This window comes from Rhamphochromis longiceps, linkage group LG20 (assembly GCF_057381845.1).
Source record: "Rhamphochromis longiceps isolate RC_006_pf linkage group LG20, R_longiceps_female_GT1.1, whole genome shotgun sequence".
In the NCBI taxonomy this organism is placed as follows: domain Eukaryota; kingdom Metazoa; phylum Chordata; class Actinopteri; order Cichliformes; family Cichlidae; genus Rhamphochromis; species Rhamphochromis longiceps.
In genome coordinates, this window is record NC_140576.1 from 4691081 (window position 1) to 4709794 (window position 18714).

Sequence of the window (18714 nt, forward strand, 5' to 3'; positions counted from 1 at the left end):
AAGCGTTGTGATCCAGGCGGTGTTTGTGATTTGAGTGTAAAATCCTCCTTTGGGTGAAGTAGTGGGCTGCTAATCACAGGATGTGGTTAATCCCTTGGCTGTGGAGCTTTTCACCAGCTGAGAGCAGCGAGGTTATGGACAAGCTGAAGCCCCCTCGAGATGGAGGTGTGAAGCAAATCCAGGCAAATCACTGAGCCTCGAAATGAGCCATACAGAGACAAAATAGAAGAGCTATACTGCCCCCCCCCCCCCCCCCCCTTTTTTTTTTTATTTGTGCGTGTGTGAAAGGAAAGTCTTCATAAAGCTGTTTTTAATACTGTGCAGAGGGACAGGTCAATTTAATGAGGTGATGTGAAGCCTGGAAATGAATAGTGTTGTGATATCCTGCAGCACAGCAAATAGAGGCACTGGGAGCCATTGAGCTCCGGAGCCTGAGGCACAGGACTGCAGAGCAAACAGGCAGTGTTAGTTCACTAAATGATGCGGAATGGATGCCGGATAATCACCACACTGCTCATAAATTCTCCTTTAAAGGCACCTCGTAGAGCAGCCTGAGTGCATCTTCTTTATATAGCTTTACTTTAGGTCACATGATCCAAGCATATGACAGCGACGATGCCGTAATAATCGGGATTAAAGTGAATCTAATGAACAGATATAGCACGTCAACGCGCAGCGCTCATCCCGATTATGTGTTCTCGTGTTGAACATTTCTGCGGAGCAGCCCCCGGGGTTACGGAGGAACAGTGCACGGCTTAGTCGAGCCCTCCTCCCTCCTTTCCTCCCTGCACGCCCTCCACTCCTGTGGCTGGCTGCAGATTTAATGGGCTTAGCAGCTGTTGAGGAAAAGCAGTGAGGGCTTGTGGCATATGCTCTGGTTAGAACAAAGAGCAGCGAGCTCGCCACATGAGCTGCAACTGCCTGAGCTGAACGCGGCGCTGGCACAGGGGCTGCACTCGACCATTAAACCGTTTTACAGCTTGTGCTCGTTCAGTTTATTTGATTGACGTTTTTGTTTTTGTTTAGTTAAAGCACTACTGTGAATATTTTGATCATTTCCCTCCCATATGACAAAAAGAGCTGATTTTGTTTTCAGATTTTTTCCTTTTTTTTTTTAGGTGTTTGTACGCGAGGCAGCGGTTAACCTTCTCTTTGCAGTGGGTGTGTAAGCCTGTTAATTCATGAAACAAGAGCAGAGCATGGTGTATTTCAAAGGTTCTTTAAAAGGCACTTGACAAGGCCGCCCTCTTCGGGGAGCGCTGTAACCCGTCCAGCACATCTGCTTTCAATGTGCATCATGATGTCATTCGGAGGGAAGGCGGTGCAGAGAGTCCTCTACTGGAAATGCACATGTATGCCTCTGTGTGGAAAAGTTTTTCTCTTATTTAAAGTGTGGCTTTCTCCAGATGGCATGTGCACCAATTAATGAAAAATTATTAAAGTTTCACTCTGATTTTCTTCTTTTTAAAGCAGGAAAAGTCATTATTTTTCCTTTTTCAGGCAGATGAACACTGAGCTGATTTTCTGCTCGGAGTCTTTTTTTTCCATTTGATCTGGCAACATGCTCTACTGCTGGCCGCAAATATGGTCAGATTATTAGCTGTAAACTAATTAATTCTGGCAAACATGTGATCCTCAACACTCACACACTGATTCTGTTGAGTGTTGAGCTGCAAAAAAAGGGGGAGAAACCAACTGCCTTGTATCTGTATTCAGATTCAAATACAGCATGCTCTGCACATGCAGATGGCATGAAGTGGCTTCTCTTCTCACACACACACACACACACACACACACACACACACACACACACACACACACACACACACACACACACACACACACACACACCCTGCCCATGCAGTGTGATTACTCACACAGCTAGCAGATGTAGTGGAAACAGGCCAATGTAAGTTTTATTGCAGCATGCACGCTGTGCATACACGAGCTTTAGCAGGCAATATGTGTAAACACTGATAAGGTTGTGTTTGTGTAGTGTGTGTGTGTGCGTTTTGCTGGGTTTCCTTACTGTTAGCAAACACGCTGTGGAGCCACGTTATCCCACTCGCTGCTGACAGAAACAGCTCAGCGACTTTTGCGTGGGAGGGAAATGTGGCAGGTTCGCTAACTGTCTGTGCTCATAACAGTACAGTGTAAGGTGTCTAAATCAAGAAGTTGCTTGCTTGCTTGTGTGTGTGTGTGTCTCTAGGTGTGTACGAATAAAAGCAGGCAGTGAAAGATGTCTCTTGCATTGCCTGCTTGCCCTCATTAAAGGAAATATGTCCCTGCGCAAGCAGCGCTCCAGGGAGGCAGAAATGTTTGAACATACCAAATGGCTTTCAGTGAAGCAAACTAAAACGGTAAACACTTGACATTGTGGCAGAGAGATATGAGAAGGCCGGCTGTGAAGGGGGAGGAAGGGGAAAATGAGAGCGAGCGAAGAGGCCACTGGGTGAGCGGTGGCTTATCATGCGTAATCTCCACCAGTGCTGCTCGTCAGTCTCGTCGTGGCTGACCTTGTCTCGAGCGCTGCTGTAGGCGTGACCCTCTATCCCAGCGTGGCTGAGCGGACCTGTCACACTCTGTTTGTCCGCGAGCCTCTCCGCCCGCCGCGCACACATACCCACTGGCCACGCTGCTCCTGCGTACGCTTCGCTTCCCTCACAGCGTAACACCATGAAAATGAGCTGAAGATAAAAAGGTTGCACAGAAAAAAACCCTACAAGATCACTTTCACGATTCTATTTATTGTACTAAAATATTGTTTAAATCCAAAAAAGGCAGCTTAGATTTTAAGCGCACACAGAGTTGAGTGCACTGTGCATGGCGGGTTGGTGAGACAAGGTGGAACAACAGGAATTAAAAGCTAAATAAAATATAATGCATTGCCCTCACTAATTTCCCTTTTTATGACTCTAAATGGCTTGTGGTCATTTTTGTACACCATCTAAACCAAGTTCTTATTTGCCACTAGCTTAAAGGTAAAACTTTTAAACCCTTTTAATGTCAATAAATTCTGCAAAGTCTGCCTTTCATTTCTGATACCCTGTTTAAGCTACTCAACCCCAAGCAGGTTAATCCCCACCGAAGATGTAAATCTTAAAAAATGTTTAAGTGTTTGACTCTAAGCTGCACATGCACATGCTGGGATATATTCATAATCTCTAGGATTTATGGACAATAAGAAAATATACTCCGCTGACTCATACTTTGAAAGATTAAAAGTAGCAGGTGGTAAAAGGTTAATTAGGCATAAAGATATATATTTTATTTAATAAAAATAATATTTTGCAGTTCCTGTCCCAAGTGGAGGAGTTCAAGTATCTCGGGGTCTTGTTGGCGAGTGATGGGAGAAGGAAGCCGGGGATCGACAGACGGATTGGTGCTGCGGCCGCAGTGATGCGGACCTTGCACCGGTCCGTCGTGGTGAAGAGGGAGCTGAGTGTAAAAGCGAAGCTCTCAATTTACCGGTCGATCTACGTCCCTACCCTCACCTATGGCCACGAGCTGTGGGTAGTGACCGAAAGAACAAGATCGCGGATACAAGCGGCGGAAATGAGCTTCCTCCGAAGGGTGGCTGGCCTCTCTCTTAGAGATAGGGTGAGAAGTTCAGCCATCTGGGAGGGGCTCAGAGTAGAGCCGCTGCTCCTCCACATCGAAAGGAGCCAGCTGAGGTGGTTCGGGCATCTGACAAGGATGCGCCTCCTGGGTGAGGTGTTCCGGGCATGTCCCACCGGGAGGAGGCCCTGGGGCAGACCCAGGACACGCTGGAGAGATTATATCTCTCGACTGGCCTGGGAACACCTTGGTGTTCCCCCGGAAAAGCTGGAGGAGGTGGCTGGGGAGAGGGAGGTCTGGGCTTCTCTGCTTAGACTGCTGCCCCCGCGACCCGGCCCCGGATAAAGCGGAAGAAGATGGATGGATGGAATATTTTGCACATCCTAGGTCTTGTTGGTTATTATTAAGCGTAATATTGTGGATGTGCTGTGATCCCCTAACATTAATCTGTTGGAAGTTTATCCATATCACAGTATGAGTTAATATTCACATTTTATAGTCTTAATTTGGTTTTAACCAAAAAATAGTTATACCTTTAGTCATGAAGTTGTATTTGGTTCATTTGAATCAGTCTTTTCTGACATAATTATGATCAAAAACTTTGATACTTCGCAGCCTTACAGACTTATTTGTGTCACACAGTTCTGATAAGCAAAAAAATTCAAACAATTTGCTTCACAAATTAGTTGCAGTCACCTTTTCTGCTGAGCCCCACTTTGTTTGTACCCCACACCCCACAATTCCTTTTAATCATTAACAATAACCAGTTCAAATGTAATTTTACCAAATCATATTCATTCAAAGTAGTTTCATGTTTTTGCCTGATTTGTATGTGCCCCACCTGGAGTTGTTCTGTCATCACGGGAAGAGCAATTATGCAAATAGTGGTCCTGCGGTGTAGTGGTTCACATATTTGCCTAACAAGTGAAAGATCTCCTGGGAGGAGACACCAGTCCCTGTGGAACAGCATTAGGAAGGACATCCAATGTAAAATCTGCCGACTCAAACATGCAGAAACCTGCTGGCGAACCCTTGTGAATAAGCAAAAATCCAAAAATAGATTATGTATGTAAAAACATAGTGGTTGTGCTGTTACATTGAGAACCTATACAGCCATATCTCCATCTTCCAGGTCATAACAGTCTTGAGCGCTTGAAAAGAAGGTGATTGGACTTCGCCTCTCATCCAAGAGACCTCTTCACTTCTAAAACGACTGGCGGAGAGTTCCAGGTATTTAACCCTTAGAGGGGGCTGTCACCTTGGAGGTGAACCAGAGGGTCACTGACTTACTATTATGTCATCACATGAGGCAAGATGTAAAAAGTTACAAACAATATATTTATTTGTTCTTTTAAATAAAAAGTCTTCATGCCAAATGAATCTTTTTTTTTCCAAAACACAAATTTTGGAAGTGGCTTTAAAGCTTTCAACTTCTGGTAATTTAGGATCATTTCAGTGTTCAGCAAAGGTTCTTCCAAACTCCAAAACAATATTTAATTTTATAACGATGGTTAACAACCAGTCTTAATGTTATTGTTGTCATTTTTATGGGTGGCTGACCAGAAGATGGCGACAGAGCGCCAAGGTTGATTATATAAAACTCAAATATTTCAGCAGGACAGAAAGTCTAAATAGGATCCACTAAATGCACTTCATCTAGCATTTTTACTACAAAATTTGTAAAAATCAACTTACCTAATAGTAGTATGTGGAGTTACCACTAACATTGTTCATGCAGTTTTGTGCTTTTGTGATCAGAGAGTGTCCATTGTAGCTGGTGGGAACGAAAGATTGTAGCTGAGGAAGTGAACTGGCTACCTATTAATAAGAAATAGGACATGCAGAGGATGATTCCCTCACTTGTGTTGTTGAAGCTGTTTCTGATCCGGATTTTGATTTGTGCATACACAGTCAACCTGATTCAAGAAAGATCTAAAATATAAGAAGGTAATAGGGTAGATTAATTTTGTCAGACTTCAACAAAAGAGGTGGGCCAATTATTTGATTTCGGCCCAATTTACAGTTTTTTGGATTCTGACTAGACCTAGTTTTAAAATTGTTTTTGGATTGTGTTAGTGGACTTTTAACTTAATGAGCTAATGCTGTAAAATACTCTTTTTTCACAATAAAAGCCTGTAGTTTGGATATTTGATTTGTAGAAGAGGTAACATTCTTGCTTATCATATATTTTCTAGTGCAAAAAGCATTAGTTGAGTTTTTAATTCAATAATTTCACCCCTAATTAAGCATACATCCCAAAAGGGTATTTTACACTGAAAGCAACCGGATGTTGTTAAATTTGGTAGTAGGAAGTCAGCTGTTTTCCTGGCAGCATCCCATGACAAACAGAAACCAAAGACTGCTCCCGCTTTCTTTTATATACAGTCTCTATTTTAAACGGTTAAATAAAACAGTGACCGGTAAGTAATGATGACAGTCACGGGCATTTAACTTAAAGTTAATAATTATAATGTCCTCGTTAAAGAGACAACTAATCTAGAAAGTATAAAATAACGTTAGTTAGTTACCAAATGCAAAAATGGCTTCTAGCAATTAAATATTCGATAGCTCTTAGCTAACGCTGCTAACAGTTAGCTGTCTAAAACGCAGCTGTTTTCATGTCTTTAGTATGACACTTTTTAGTTGGGTAATCTAATGCAGCTATGGTGTTTTACCCTGTTAGTTAAACCATAAAATTATTGACATTACAACACATAAAATTAACTTTTTAATTACTAATTGATACCTTTCCTAGCAGTGCTAGCAAGCACTAGGTACACTTCAGTCAAAAGACTTTGTAAGAAGTCCTCTGAAACTCCTCTAAATGTAAAGATTGCTTAACATTTTTTCAAGATTACAAAAAACATGTCATTTAAAATAATTCTTACCACTAATGAAGAGCTTTTATCCAGTTTTGTGCTTTTAATAAATAGATAAAGTCCATACAAACACTGAAGGCTGCACACATACTCAAAGAGCTACATCCAGCTATATTGTAGATATGCTTGCAAAGGTGTGTGAGTACAAGAAAACAATTATTAGAATACAAAATGTTAAATTTGCTTGGATGAGACGGTCCAGCAGTAGATCAGAGGAATAGGGAAGGATTTGTCTGTGTGTTTTAGTTTGGCTTAGCTGTAGGCTTGAGAGTGTGTGTGTAATTGTGTACAGGGAAAGGAATTTATTGACACTGGGGGTCTGCTGTCATAAAAGGAGACAGGAAGCTACAGTTGGGGGTTGCTGATGCTTGTACCTTTAATAAAAGTTCATAATTGCCATAACTTGGAAGTAGGTTTGCAGGAGACTCTCCACATGCTTATCTGTAAATGTAAGACAACAAGAGGCCAATGGCCCAGTGGATGCAGAGTGGGGGTCTCAGTGTTTGTAATATGTTAACTGTGTTTTGTATGTTGTCTAAAGGAATTTGGTGTAGATTGGGAGGAGATTACTTTTATGACCAGCAGGAAGCCACAGGTACAGACACACACACCCACAGTGCTTTAACTGTTACGCACCCTCACCTACATGCACACTCATTCACGTGCTCGCACATACATGCACAAACACAGTTTTCAACACACCATGGGGGTTTTATGATGAGGTCACTTCTATAAAGCTGACTGTAACAAACAAAGGAGTGGGAGATCTGCAAAGGGACACCAGCCTTGCACGTCTTCCCTTCTAGAAGATGCATGCTTAACTGAAGATGAATAAAAGTTTTGTAAAATGGCTACTGAGTCCGGTGCCGTCTCTGGATGCCCGAGGAATAAAAAATAACCAGGGTGAAACTGATTTCGTAACAGGTGTCACACAAGCCAAGGAATATCAGATTTCTTCAGATAATACTATTTTTCAGGCATTAACAGGTGGGACAGACTAAACACTTGAAATGTGCAAATCTGATCTCTTTGCAATTAATATTCAGTGTAAAGCTACCCTCAGTCATGAGAGCTGCACACATACCAGGATTAATCAGGGTAGATCTCACAGGTCAGTAATACTAGGGTGTAAGAGTCTTGCAGCTCAAAACCCACCTGCACAACAATGCAACAAAAGCTTTGACCTCTACAAATTATGCTGTGCTGGCATGATTTGGATAACTATTCAGATTTTTGTATAATCGCTATTTTAAGTTTTAATCTAGTTATATTTCTGACAGTCAGCAGCACTTGATTACTTCCACTCCATTTTGTGCTTGACCTAATCCAGGTCTGTATTCAGTGATGGATTAGCCATCTAGTAGCTAGAAAACATGAAAATCAACAACAACAACAAAACCCCCATGAAATTAAAGCTATTAATCTTGTTTGGTTGTCTTCTTCTAGTATCGAGCATCAATCCAGGATTTCATGGATTTCGTATAAGAATAATACTAGTTCACATAAGGTATGCTAATATTTATTAACATCTCCCATTATGTGTTTTGTCTAATATATTTATCATTCCAAAACTACTGTAGATTCCTGTGTTTCAGTCCTCTGTAAATGTGGCCATACAAATATTGCAGTCAAAGAAAAGCTGCATATTCTTTATCTGCCTGCTGGGGGTTGAGCTGTCTGCTTGTCTCCATAAGATGGCGCAGTAGGCACATATTTTAGAGTTGGGGTCTAGTTTGTGTCTTCGTTTTAGGGTAGGGAGTAGACAGTAGATGGTGCTGGTGATTTATTATATTGGGGGAAAATGTCTAAATGAAGGATTAATTATTAAATGTCTGAAATGTTTGTGTTAATTGATCACAAATTTTGAGTTTAAATAGTTTTCATTATCAACTTTATCACTACTACTGAACAAAACCACTTCAGAGGTGTAAATATAAGTTTAGACTTACTCTGATTTGACTTAACAGGCTTAACCTCAAACTTGGGCGCAGCCAGCACCCTAATCACCTTCAGCATTATAACTCAGACAAGAGAATTCTGAAATCTTCATACACTGAAAAAAATAAAATGTGTTAAATGTAAATAATCAAATGTACCTCAGTCACTTACCAACTGTAACAGACCTGCAATAGCTTGCTGAGGACAGCTTCAGCGTGGCCACAGAGAGAAGAACCACTATGCCCAAGGGAGGATTATAGTAATTTCAGCAAAGATTGGACTGTAGGAGAAGAGCTGGGTGGAATATGTGCATGTGTGAATTTGCATGTATATGTGCATGTGTGCATATGGGAGATTGGGGTCATCGCTGACATTCATTATAATGAAGTCTTCACCCTGTCACCTCTCCCACAGTTGCTAAAAGCATCACACCCAATCTGCACTGGTTTCGTGGGAGGAAAAACCACGCAGAAGTGCATCACACATGGCCTGAGAGATAAAGGGCTGTTATAAGGTACTGTTTGACACAGACAGTAGGTGTGTTACTACAAACAGTTTTTTTTAAACCACTTTGACATTTGATAGATGGCCCTGATTATCCCAGTGCCTGTGCGTTTTACAAGAAAACTAAATGGATAATCCAGGTTTATTCTTAGTAAGCCTGATTATGTTAAGCTAGTTTGCAGTGATCCCAGGTAAGAGGGCTCAAACAGGTATTTCAGGGCTTAAAGAAAGAAACATTGTTTTAATTTTGTCTCCTTAAATGTGAATTGTAACTCTTTACTCCTTGAAAGCTTACTAGGAGAAACCACTGAAGCACTTTTTGTGAACTTGGTGCTTACTTCAGGCCTTCTTATAGAACAAAATGAGTGACGGTAGTGAGTTTGGCCTCTGCCTATGCAGCTACTGAGGTGGCAACACTCAGGAGAGGAGAGGGGATGTCGTCACATTTCATCTTTATGGGGGAAAAGGTGAAGAAGAACAAGGGGAAAGCTCAAGCTAATAGAAATGAGGTAATCGGTGTCAGATCAGCTCCCTTTTATATTTATATTACATATAGACCTGTTTTTCCATTACCACTAATTTTATCTCCCCAATTAATTAAATTAAAACAAAAAAAAAACACAAGTGTTGATGCTAATCTTCATTTAGATCTGTCTCCTCAAGGCCTCTGAACTCTGAATGGTAATCTTGTATAAGAAATTAAGAAAGTTTGAGCCGTCGTTTTGTTGTCTTTGGCTCAGAAAATATCTGGAAATGCTTTCCATTGCTCTAGTTGTGCGCTTGAGTAGAACTAAGTTTGCTTCTTTGTTGGGGACTACTGCCAAGCTCTTCCCTCACCTCTCCTGAGTGTAATTTTATTGGATACCCACTGCTTCTCTGCCCTTTCTCAGACAACTTTGTCCATGAATTGCTTTAGACTTGAATGAGCTCAGTGTCTCCCTATACAAGACCTCACTAGCAACTAAAAAGTTTGAGTAAAAAAGTACCACAAACTTGTACTAAGTCATATAATATATATATGATGTCAACCTTCATCATATATATGAATATACTCAAAAATTAGATCTAACTCCTGGTCCTTTTTTTCCCCCTAGTAAATTGTATACAGTGCTCGTGATTGGGTATACTTTAAACCATTGCTAAAAAGAGAAATGTTGCCTTCAGCCACCCAATATTCAAATTAACACCAGCAGAATAATAAACCTGGCAATAATATTGATCTCTTGTATTCTATCTTATTGTTACAGAGGGCTATTTTCTTTTACCTCAGATTATCTGATGACTATTATTGTGTTGTAGCATTTCCCCAATTAGCCGTGTGGGGCTGAGGATAGAATGAGTAATTCCAACAAACGTATTTATTTTTGTTTATATTTTCATCTGTGGAAATATTGGGTGTTTTTGTGTGTGTGGGTGTCTGTGTATGGCTGCAGCCATACATTGCAGAGAGCACTCTTCTATGTGAGCAAGTGTGTATTTGTGTGTTGCGGGTGATGTTGACTTCCTGAGGCTGATCACCACCTTCTTTTCCAGCGTCTTGTTTTTGCCCATCTCTCCGCCTTTGTGGAAGTTGTGTGGGCACCCTCTGGATTGCCTCACCGCCGAAGCATGCCGGACCCTGTTATCCAGATATCCATCTGTGTTATTGATTTTTTTTTTCTTTTCTTTTTCCCCCCCCTCTTTGTAGAGTTTCATCTTTCCTCCACTTTTCTGTAGAGCGATGGAGAGGGAGGGAGTGTGAGAAAGGAGGGGCGAGCGAGGGGGCAGAGCACAGATCTGAGAGGTGGGGGTGGGGAGGTGGAGGGATGGAGCGTTGGAGGAGTGGAGCAGCGGTGGGGCTTCTGAGCGTAGGGGTGTAAGAGGTTGGGGTGGGGGGCACTCAGCCTGGACTATGGATGAGCAGAGATGGGGAGAGAGAGAGAGAGAGAGAGCCTCTTGAAGTGTTGAAGCTTCTCCCTCTCTTTCTCTTTCTCTCCTCTTCGTTTCTCTCCATTCTCATGGGAGCATCCCCCCCCCCTCATCCTTCTCCTTCCTCCCTCCTTCTCCAAGGCGCCTCTGGTACACATGCTCCACTTGCCACCCCCCTCCTCCTCCTTCTCTTCTTCCTCCTGCCTCTCGCTCCGTCCGCCTGCCTGCCGTCTCTCCATCCCGGGGGGCTCGGGCAGTGCTGGCGGCACAGCCGTGATTTGCAGGAGATTTGTCTAAGTGAGAAGCAATTAGTGCGCCTAAGCACCGCTAATGTATGCACGCTGGGGCCGCCCCTCCTGCTTGGCACTGCCAGGGCCAGGCCGAGCTAGGGCATGGTTTACCTTCTACATAGTCTGCACTTCTTCCTTTCATCCGGAGCTGTCATCTTGCTCCAGCCATAACCCGGTGCTTGGTGATCTATGACCATAATGTGACTTAGCAGGCCACTTAGCTGTGCTACTGTTTACCACATCACTTTATAGCAAGTATTCAGAACTATGTATTCTCCAAAAGGTGGCAGTTTAGAGTGGGGTTGTGAACCTTCTCTCTTCTAATCTTCAGCGAGGTGCATGGAAGTCACTTCTGTCCTTCATCTTCTCCCACACAAGTTTCCACTGCAGGCTCGGCGGAGGCTTCAGTAAACCTGGAAAGTTAGGTCTGTGAATGATGGTGAGTGGTAGCATAATTTGAGTGTGGTTATCCATCCACACATTAGTGTACACACTCAAATGAACACACACACACATTATAAACACTTGCACAACAAAGTGGAACAGTGGTGGGTGGTAGGATTCCCTTTGAAACCTGCGGTGTAGAAAGGCTTGTTTGCGATCGAGCATGCATGAGGGACGTTTCTGCATGGTGTGACTCTCCAGCTACTTGAAAATGAACTTTGCCCTTTTCTACATGTTCACTCTCTCTTAGTCAGACAAAAACAAGATTAAGTCTGCTCATCCTTGCGCCGGTGCTGACTGCCTTCCAAGTGGGAGCCTACATGGACTGTGGGTGGTTTTGAAGCAAAGTGCTTGTTAATTAAAGATAGGCTAATTACTGGCGCTTCTTAGCCTGGCTTTTGCGGCGCTGATAAGAGGATAATCCCGGAGAGAAAGGCGTAGATCGAAGTGGTCCCGGGTAGACCAGGCCTCCTGCTCGACTGGGCCGGAAGAAAATAAACCCCCCATCCTTCCAACCCCCTCCTGTCCTCTCTCTTTTTCTTTAAAGAGCAGGCCTTGCAACCAGAGTATAGAATATTCAAGCAAGCTGCACTTCAGCTGGAGGAAGCCTACATAAAAGGCTCAGGGACATTAACCATTGCTTGTTAGGCTGAGGGTTTCTGAGTCTCATTTTTTACATCCACAAGTTTAGCGTTGGGAAGTGTTTTAAAATGATCGACTGACTTTTATTAATTCCTGTGTGGAAATTCGTTTGTTGCCTTTTCCCCATGTGAGAAGGTCGCATTAGCTTCAGAGTTACATGGGCTACACATGGTGTGATTTACTGGCTTTCTCACAGTCACATGAGCAAGTTGGATGTCTGTAATTTGGTTGCTTGTTTGTGGTCAAATAACTATATCCATCCTCATTCCACATACATGAGCACACACACAGAGTCATGTAAATAATCACATTTATAATCCGCCTCACATTCAGATGACTGAAAGGTTGCATGACCCAACTATCATTCACGTGCCTCTAACCCATATTTTGTTATGGTGAGCTAGCCATTAGCACTTGCTGGGCTGTTCCCATATGCTGGGCCTCCACAGATCTATAATTCAGAGGTGGCAGATGTCCCCATGCAATATTCATGAGTGCCGTTCCAAGCCAGGCTAGCAAGCGAGCTTGCGGTAGAACCGTCACAAGGTCCCTGAATATAGATGGTGTGTTCGATGTTGACCCGCGAGTGCACCTTTCCCGCGACTCCTTCATGCAAATGTGCCACAATGAGATTCTCATAGACGGGGTTTTAGCAAGTCACTCTCTCAGAGAACCGATAGCATCATGGGGTTTGGAAGGGACATAGGTGTTGTGGTGATGGTCTTTGGTTATGTATGAATAATTGTAGGAGTCACGAAACAGTCTTTCTTAACCCTAGAACACTATCGCTGGGTGATTTACACCCGAGAAAATACATTTACATGATTTCTCACTCCTGCAGCTGTTTGCGTGTCGAGGAGCCTGTGCCATCACCAGGGAAGTCTCAAATGTCCCAGGAATGGGTGGACCAAAGACCAGCTTTCCAGAGTCATTATTTTGTTTTAGGAGTTTTATTTTTCATTTTGTTAGACATGGCACAGTTGAAAGTAAAAGAAGACCACTCTAATCTGTGATGTTGTCATATTTTGATATATTTGATTACTTTTCATTGGTTATATTATACCGGGTATAAATCACCCGGCATTAGTGATCGTGTTACTATTTATAGCGATAGTGTTCTAGGGTTAAAGGGGCACGCCATTGCTTTTAAGTGTCATTTCAGTTGTGAAAAAGTTGTGCTGGGTTTTGACACCAGTCCCATTAAGGTGTAGAGTCAGTCAACATATCAGTATTTTCTCTTAGCTCTTGTAGTATCCACCCTATAGCTGCAGATAGTTTTGGTTTTATTCATCATGGTTTTGGAGCAACCTTTACTGAGACTTCTGATCTCACTCATTATCCAGAAAGTAATCAGATTTTCTTCAGTGTCACTTTGTTGTTGACTTGGTTCGTGTATAGAAGCAAGAGTTAGAGACCATCTAAAGATGGAAATTGAAACCCCGTTGCTTTAAAATGAATGAGTAAAAATTGAAGTTGCTTCTACAAAGGTAAAAGCAAAATCAGATGTGAACATCTTCAAATAAGACTCAGAGACACCTGCTTCTAAGTGAGAAAACGTAGCATTTTATACTTTTGTTCCTCATTTATTCTTATTGCATGTGGGAATATAAAATACAGGTGCTGAGAAGGAGGCCGCATTTTGTGTGTACGTGCATGAGCACGAAGGGTCTATGTAAATCACACCTACATACCTGAAGAGACAGCAGCGCTGTGTGCTGATATCCTCAAAGAGTGGGAGATAAAACACACAGGCACCCAAGATCACAAGCCGCCGCCAGCTCCAAGCCTGGCCGGCGCTGAACCGGCAACTCGATACCTCCTCCGGAGCCCTGCGGAGGGGGAGTGGGTGTGGGAGAGAGGCTTCCATAAAGTCTGGTCGGCCGTAACCTGAGCTCCCAGCAGACAGCCACGGTGCCTCGCAGTCAGGCACGGAGGAGTGTGTGTTCGTGTGTGTGTGTGGGAGAGAGTGCGTGTGTTTTGAGATGGGATGGGTGACATGCTGCCACACGCTTGTTACCACGGTTGGGATCAGGCCTGTGTGCGTTTGTAGATTACAAATACTCTTAAACCACTCTGAAATTCCTGTTTCTGTGTCAATACATCGATTTCTTTTTAAAAATGTATTCATTTTCTTACAGCGACCCCTCTTCTCTCTGAAACTGATATAGACCATGAGATGATGGGACCTTTGTCACAGAGTCACTGAGCTTTTCTTCCCTTCAGGCTTCAGGCTTTTCTCCAATATCCTCCCTCTTTACCCTCAGTGAGCTTCCAACGTGACTGTCATCCAAAAGCATCTGAGATGTCAGTGAGCAGAAAACTACCGTCGGCTGCCATCTTGCTTGCTTTTGCTGCCATAGTGCTGCCCTTTACAGATGTGAGCTCAGTGTTTGTGGTGCAGGAGCGTATTTGAGGTGAAGGAGAAGTAGTGCTTGGGGTGGGGGGAATAGAATGTGCTTGTCTCTGGGCTGGCAGAGGGACAGGAGCCTCTTGTGCTGTAGCGGTGGGTGAGGAGGTTAACTGAGCCACAGCAGAGCCAAGATGCTGCCTGGGATATTGACAGGTTGGAACCTGAGGGCTCCTGCAGGATAGGAACACACTGCCAGAGGCTTGGTTACCACCACTGCCTGCCTGCCTCGGAGGGAAGGAGGGGTGTTAGGAGAGTGGGCTAAAAGGAGGAGCAGGAGGAGGATAATTTGGAAAGTGTAGATATAAGACAAGAGTCTGAGATTTCTTCCTTCTACATGGATACAAAAAATTGGATTATAAGAAGGGCATGACTGGAGTGATATTTTTGCAGTCATTATTGTATTGATGAGAATTTTGCGTTTGTAGAGTAAAAAATCCCAAAAGCAAACGCTAAACTGCATGTAAAACCATTAAATTGATGTTCCTTTAAGGGCTTAATGATTCATACAGGCAAAAGCCCTCATTTGTTACTTTTCAATTACATTTCAATTGGAATAATATGAATTTTAATACATCGTTTTGTGAATCAATAGCACAACCAGATCACATCTCTGCTGAAGTAGCACTATTTTTTTGAATACTCGCCAAGTCCCAGAGATTGGAAAACAGAGTAAAATCTGTATTAAAGATTTGTTGTGGTTCCACCATCTTTGCGTAGCTCCGCTTTGCTGCTTTCACTCGGTAAGGAGCTGAGTTTATGGTCTGTGTGGTTCAGGGTCATTTGCCATGGTAACAGTGGACCAGGTCAGAAGGTGATTGGCTTAGCTGAGAAGGGTGCTGGCGGCTGTTTGTTGATTCTCTGATAGGGGTGACCTACCCCTGACCTCCACACAAATCAATACTGCCTCCTTAAACTTTCATTTGTCCTCATTTGGTCATGCTCACCCGCGCTTGGGAGCAATTAAAGTGTGTCTTTTTAAATCTAGAAAAAGCACGGCTTTACCGCAAACCGAATTTAGATGGAGACATCTTTATGCACTATTATTCATATATTGAAAGTTGCAATGTTACTGTACTCTTAAGAAGCTCTAAGAAAATATTGGTTTGCTTAGATTTGCTGTATGTCCGGGTTTTTACGTCTGTAGCGTAATCTAAAATAGAAATGGAAACTGGCCTGGCTCTTTTTTTTTTTTTTTTTTTAAGCGTAGGCGAACAGAAGGTTAGTAAATTTCCAGTCACATGGTGATTTCACAGAATGATTTTGTGTTCTGTTTATAGAGAATTTGCGTGGTACAGGGAGTCCCTCCAACGCAGGAAAGCCTTTGAGAAGCTCCTTCCTGTTTCTTTACCTCCTCTTCATTGCACTTTTGTTTCTTTCTCTCCTCTCACCCCCTCATTCTCACTTTCACCACCCGTAATCCCCGGTGTAGCCCACGAGGTTACAATGTTCCTCTGCACGGCAGCAGGGCTGTGTGGGCTCCTTGTTGTTTTTGTTTTTTTTCTTTTGTTTTTTGTTTTTTTCTTTTTTGCACATCTCACATGTATTTCTCCATTCTGGGTTCACCCTTTTCCACTCCCCCACAAAGGGAATCACCTCACTGGAAGGCGTTTTTGTTAATTATGTGGGCAGTTACACTGAAACATTATAGTCATACACAGAGTGAGTGACATAACATGGTGTCATGACAGGTCAAAAATACAATCTGTGCCTCTGAGCTTGTTTGTGACCGTGTGTCAGACTCAAAGCTTCGATACTTTATTGCTGCATCAGTGTAACTGGCAGGAAATTGCCTCGGTTCAGCTTAAGGTACGAAACATAAACAGCATTAGATGTTTGCTTTACAGTGACGCACGCACCACTACTGCTGAGCAAATTCTCACTGCGGATTGGTTTCAAGAAAGTATTACTATGAGTTTCATATTGGGAACAAAAGGCTAAATAATTTCTTTTGTAAAGTCACTGTCCTGTTCTTCTAGCTCTTACTTCCATCATATTCGTGGTTTTAATATAGAACTGGCTGCTATTATTCATAGAAAAAGATACAGTGTTAAGTTTCATGAGATGAGTAATGTTTGCTTGTTATATAAATGTGTGATGGCATCAAAACATTTATTTGGAAATGCCACAGATTATTAATGTAACTCTGGCTATGATGTCATTACCCCTTCGTTTCTGTAACAGACGGTCTGAAGCCAGAGTACAGCCTCAAGCACTCTTGGCTCGTTTGAACATAGAGTAGACGTATGCGTCTGTGTGTGACCTACAGTGTATCATCTCAAGAGAGTTTTGCTGTCATGCTTGTTGGGAGGGGTGTGTGCGCCGTGGCTGCGTGGAGCAGCAGCAGCACAGGAAACGCGTCAAAGCACTGAGAGCTAACTGGAACCAGATGTTTGAGGCTACCGACCGGGGGATTCTTGCTGTGGAACAAGAGCGTCAGCGGGGGAAGTTCACTTCCCCTTCACTGCCTCGCTATCTTCTCTGTCTTGTATCTGAAGCTTTTCTTTTGTAGTCGTTTCCTTATTTATCAAAATTGCTCTGTTTCTGCAGTTTGTGGTTGAAACGGCTAAAAGAGCGTAAGAGATGAGCAAGATGACCAAGAAATTGACTTTCTGAGTACCCCACATATCGAGGGCAGTCACGTCTTCCAAAATTATGTGTAAACCTAAAATGAGAAGGTTCAAAGAGGATAGAAACTAGGGTTTGCATCAACAGATACTTAATTTATTCACATATTTGCATTTGAGCTACAGTATGTTGCAGTTATTGGGTTTGAACTGTAGATATCGCACAACTCTACTGATGCAGCCCAGTGCACTTTACTCGTTTTCTTTATACTGCCCTGCCTTATAGTAGTGGAAGATAGAGCTGCCCTGCTCTCTATGCCTGGGAGCATTGCCTGCTCTCCTCTGTTTCAGACTTGCAAACATACGGTCCACCTGTGCATTTAACCACACATCCATAAAAACTGAGAAATATAAACTTTTTATTTACTCGAGTATAACAATCATACATGGTACTCAATGATGACCAGTGCACTGCTGGTGCTTTAAGAGCACGACTCCAGCTTCTTTCCTGGTGTTGGTGGATTCCCTGATCCAGGCCACTGGATAAAAATGACAAACCAAATACACCCAAACACTGTCCTGTGGTGACAAGTGTTTGGTAATATTAACTGCCTATTGATAGAAGCCATAGCAATAACAGGCAAGATGCTGAAGCAGTCATAGAAGATAAGGTAAGATGACTCTATCAGTTTTTGGTCAGAGTGATTTTCTTTGTTGGTCGCAGGTGATTGGGCCCAGCCTGAAGGTCCCATAGCTGTGGTGCAGCTTTCGGGTGGCTGTTAGTCTTATCATCACACACGTGCGCCTGCACACAAACACACGCACGCACGCACACACACACACACATATACTCTCAGCGTCCCCTCTGACCCCGGCCGTTTCCTGCCCTTGGCTGATCTATTGGCTGATGCCTGCCCTGTGACTGTAGAGGAAAAAGAGGAGGAGAGAAAGTGGCGCTTGTGGCCTGTCCCGGCGAATCGATATCCGTCTCGTATCCGTGAGCTGTGCCTGACCCCTGGCCGACCTTGCTCAGCATTGGCAGTTGGAGTTCGTGGTTTTTTCTTTTTCTTTTTTTTCGGTGGGGTCTGAAAATGCAGGAGGCACATTGACTTTTACCCCGTCGCTAATAAAGGTCTGGGGCTGCAGAAGAGTGTGAAAAGTCCTGAATTAAATGTGCTGGCCCGACGAGGCAGCAACGACGTGTCTGAAAAACACTGAAATAACAGGAAATATTTGGTGTGGCTGCTGTTAATTTCACATTTGGTCAGCTTTTTATATTTTTATATGACCTTTCTTTAACTAGGAAATCCCTGCATTGTTAAAAGTAACATCCTAGGGATTAGTGAGATGTGATTATTACATGGAGACAATGAATAATATCTCATTTTCATGCATGACGTGGATGTTAAGGCTAGCCAATGAATCGCCCTTACCTCCATGCCATGGTCTCAAGAATAAAAGAAAAAATGTAGTAAAAAGTTTTCAGTTTTTATTTAAAATTTTATGTGGATGACTCTGTGGTGCTTCCTGGCTGAGATACTAAAAGCCTCTCGGATTGTGCGATTGTGTGTGTGCGT

General features: G+C 42.9%; 1 long non-coding RNA gene across 1 annotated transcript; it reads left to right on the forward strand.

The window, feature by feature from the left end:
• Window positions 1-5912: 5912 nt before the first annotated feature.
• Window positions 5913-8889, forward strand: LOC146644737 (uncharacterized). Its single transcript, XR_014909016.1, has 4 exons — window positions 5913-5978; window positions 6979-7032; window positions 7884-7944; window positions 8790-8889. It is a non-coding gene; the product is annotated as an uncharacterized LOC146644737 (long non-coding RNA).
• The last annotated feature ends 9825 nt before the right edge of the window (window positions 8890-18714 follow it).